The 4,482-nt window shown below is 30.9% G+C and overlaps 1 long non-coding RNA gene across 1 annotated transcript; it reads left to right on the forward strand.

The window, feature by feature from the left end:
• Positions 1-373: 373 nt before the first annotated feature.
• On the forward strand, positions 374-1,811 carry LOC112275736 (uncharacterized). The gene is made up of 3 exons (XR_012216575.2): positions 374-703; positions 993-1,104; positions 1,450-1,811. It is a non-coding gene; the product is annotated as an uncharacterized LOC112275736 (long non-coding RNA).
• Positions 1,812-4,482: the final 2,671 nt, after the last annotated feature.

A 4,482-nucleotide genomic window follows, 5' to 3' on the forward strand; every position in this document is an offset into this window, starting at 1 on the left:
GAAAGAAGAAAGAAAATAGAAGAAAAGAAAAAGAGAAGAAAAAATAAATAAAAATAAATAAAAATAAAGAAAATAATATAAAGAAAATAAAAGAGATGATGAAGAAGGCTAGAGAATGCTCAAAAATGGTAGCAACCTCTTTGTTGATAAGGGTCCGATCACCCCAATCCCTACTTTTCTTGTTTTTTCTTTTTTTTTGGTTTTGTGTGATGCTTTTTGAATGCTCCAATCCTCACAATGTATTTTTCTTCAAGAGGGTGTGGCTACAATTGTTTATTCATTTTTACAGAAGTGTTGTAGCTGATCTAAGGCGGCAACGTGGTGCTCTTAGGCGTCGTTGTTGATCTTTTATGAGCAATGAGTGCAGTGTTATAGTGGAGATCCTTGTTGCAGTTGATCAGGTCTTTGCGACGAGAGTGCTGCGAGGTTCATTAACTATTTGCTGGGCAGTGCTAAGAAAGGCCAAAGTATGGGCAGTGTTGTTGTGAGGAGGCGGTTTATCTCCGAGGGCTAGGGAATCTTTCGTAGATAGGAGTGGCGCTGCGCTTGGTGGAGGACTTTATCACCGATCTTCGACTTTCAATTTTTTTTGTGATCGAGAGGAGCTCCAAATTTTGCAAAAGAATTACATTGGCTAAACTAGAATCAGGCATGGCGTTGTTGCTAGAGGTCAAGCTGTGGAAAGCAGTAACTATTCCTTTTGGTATTTTTTTGTTTTTTATTTGTATTCGGCACACTTGGTGGTTGTTGGCATAGATTTTTCCATATTTTGAAGTGGCAGTATTGGTTGCTCTTCGTGGATATAGTGAAGTAGTGACTCTTGTCATTTACGAGGAAGTTTTGTTGCTCATGTAATTTGGACAAGAGAGTTATGGTGATTGCGATGTGGTCTAGCTTCGGAAAGGTCGTCAACAATTCTTGTTCCTATTCAGCTGGTTCCAGAATTTCTTCCTGTTCATTGAGGTACTGCTGTTGGAACAATGTTCTTACAGGAAGAGGAGTTATATCTGAATGCGGCTGGAGCGACGACAGTCTACTAGGGTTCTCTTCTTCGATGATTGCGGTCCAGTTGCAGTGACTACAAATCTTAGTCATCGACTGGAAGTAATACGTCACGATATTTATTCTTCTCTTGTTGATGGATTGTAGTGGTGGAGGCTAAAGGCTTGTGATTTGGTAGTGAATGCTAATGCGGTGTATTTGGATTTTTTTTTGCTTTTCTGGCTTTGATCTTGGAGACGTTACAACTTGCGGCGGTTGTCGCTGCAATTATTGTTAAATTTTTTTAACAGTATTTCAATAGTTTAGAACATCTGCGGGATAGTCGTTCTGCTTGTAGTGGCAATTCTAGCACAATGCACAAGGTAGACTTGCGGTGGGGTGCAGACTTAGTTTCGTTCATTTTTTGTTATTTTGAGCAGTTGATTGAATTTTTGTTCTTTCTTGTAGTATGCAGCAGTTGTGGATGCAGTGTAAGAAATATCAATGCGGTGCTATGGTGGACATCAACGAGCTATTGTAAATTCTGTTAGCACCTCGAGTGAGTGACTGGATGTGATAATCATCAAGTCCTAAGAATGGTTTACAAACTAGTTTGACTCAGTAGGATTGATTAGAATCAGTTTTGGATTTCAACATAATCTCTTCTCTAGGCCATACACTTGTAGTCACTGCAACATAAAACCAGATCAAGAGGAGTCCAGGTCGGGTGGATTCTGAAGTGAGCAAATGTCTCAATCAAAGGAATCTCTTGATAAGAACATTTTTTTGTAAAGTACTGATTTTATGGAATGAAGTTAGGGTTTGGACAATTTGATGATTGAATGAATTTGGATTAGAGTTGGATGAAATCTCATTTTTAAATAAAAACTTATTTATGGATGAGAATTCATTTGTAGGTGATAATTTATACTTAGATGATCTCTTATGGATGAATTTAAACAAATAAAAACAAATAAATAAATAAATACTTATAATAATAATAATAATAATTAAATAATTAAAATTAAGATCCAAAAAGAAGAAAATTCAATAACATGAATTTTAGGGATAAATTACAAGAGTGAATTAATAGTAAAAAGTTGCTTAATATTTGGATTATCTTGAGGTGTTCAAAGAATGATTTAAATTAGAATTTAATTATGAGCTATAACTCATTAAACTTGCTTAATTAATTAATTTATTATAATTTAGGATAACTTCTAATTAGAAGAAGTAAAATTCTCTTCAATTGGTGATTTAAGTAAGTTAAGAATAAATGGATTGAGAATTAGATAAGAACTAAAATTTCTACAAATTCTATAATTAATTCATTGGTTGTGAACTAAAATAAACTTCCAACTAATAGAGGTTTACTTTAGCTCATATTTTGGTGCATTTGCTGAGAGTTTTACCTTACAAATCTTAAGCTTGCTTGGAAGGCAATTGTTTTATCATCTTATATATATATATATATATATATTTTTTTATCTTGTTCTAATATATTTTTTTGGTATTATTGTAGTTGTTCTTGTGTAAGAACTTAGAGTGAAGAAGGAGCTTGAAGAATTTTAGAATGAAGTAAAAAGAAGCTTAGATAAAGATTTAGAATTATTTTAAGGACTAAAATTAAATTTGGATCAGACGAGGATCTTCATCATAGGTGGAGCTCTTCAAAATTGGTCATTACTTCCTCACTTTGTCAATTTCTTATTAAAGGCTCATTTCTAGTGATTGAAGGAATTTAATTTCTAGTGGTTGAAAGGATTTAATTACCCTCTCTATTCTTTGTATCTTCTCTTTTCATTTAATTGTAATTTCCTTATTGAAGGCAATTCTTTAGTGGTAGAGGAATTTAATCACACTCTCTATCCATTATATCCCTCTTATTCATCCATGTAATATAGAAGTAGGGTCTTCAACAAGCATTTCAAGAATTACTTCATTAACAAGTCAAGAAAGATATTAGGAAGAAAAAAAGTAAACAAAAATAAGGTAGAAGTGATAAAAATCATAAAAGTTTAATGCATCGCTCTATTAGGTCCCGTAAACCCATATTAATATAAACTTTGGAAAATCCAGAATCCTTAAGAGTTATTAGACCCCTCTTGCCAGATATTAAAACTTTAATTTTTTGACCTGATTTAAACACATCTAAAAATCTCTTTAAAGAATTTGAAGACCATTTTTTTTTAAATCTTGAAGAAAATTTTTAAAAAATATTTTAAAATCTTTTGATAGATAATATAATTATTTCAAATCAAAAGGATTTTTTTTGCCTCAATTGCAAGGAACATTGGATCTAAATAGAGAAAAATAAAAAGAATCACAACCTATATCAATTAATTCCTTGATTCAACTAAAGAATTTATTTATTTGAGTTCAAAAGGAATTTAATGCTATCCCTATGTCCTCTTATATTCTTGTCTTCAAAGGTACAAGAAATAAAGATTCTTTAGCCTAGGTAAACTATTTTATAGAAATATTCAATAAATATTTGATATTTCAAATTAGTAGTAACAAGATTCATAGGAACCTTACTCATTGACAACATCTTGAAGAATTTTTTCATTCAAGAATTTGCTAAAGAAAAAAAAATTAAAGAAATCCTTCATGCATGTCCTAAAGATCTTATAGCAGACAAATATGTAACAAAAAAAATAGAAAAAATTAATAAAGAATTTGAAAGGCTGTGGAGTAAAGAAGACCACAATATTTCTAGTTTATATCCATACATGCTAGGAATTCTTATGCATCAAGCTCTCAAATGCACAAGCAATTACTATTAGTTATTACAAACCTAGAAACATATCTAGTACCTTTAAATATTAGACCTCCACCTCTTTCATTAGCTTTGATCTATCCTATTAAAAATAATAGGTAGAAGGAGAATTTACAAAAAAAAATGAGGGCATTTCAAGTAGAATTTTAAATCCAAATCTATCATCAAATACAATTAATGATGGAATAATTAGCTGGATTGGCTAGAAATTCCAACTTCAACCTTTCTCAATTTCTCATTAAGTCTGAAAGACATAAAATAGGATTATGGTATATTCAATGTGGACAGTCACGAAATTTGGCTCAATTTTGTAACTTCAAGCTTCTAAAAAACCAACATTTTTAACCATATGCCATACAATAAATAAAGTAAGACAATAAGTAGAATTTTACACATTTTGTAGAAAAAGACACTTATATAGTTAATATTGGATTAAAAATCAAGAAGAGTGCAGAAATTGTAGTGGTATCATCCCAATGAATTTTATAAAAAATCAAATAGAATAGTTTTTTTTATAACTCCTTGTGAGCTCTCAATTATGTTCATGATTTTTTATTTTTAAAATTTTTTTTAGTGATTGAATTAGTTAGATTATGATTCATATAAGAAAAATCTAGTTTTTTAGAATTTGGGGGTTGTAATCTTTGATGGTACAAATCCTAGCCTAATTCATTGAATTAGACTAATTAAAACCAAAGTAATAATATTTAAAAAATTAAAAT

Source organism: Physcomitrium patens, chromosome 23, assembly GCF_059467195.1.
Source record: "Physcomitrium patens ecotype Gransden chromosome 23, ASM5946719v1, whole genome shotgun sequence".
Classification (NCBI taxonomy): Eukaryota; Viridiplantae; Streptophyta; class Bryopsida; order Funariales; family Funariaceae; genus Physcomitrium; species Physcomitrium patens.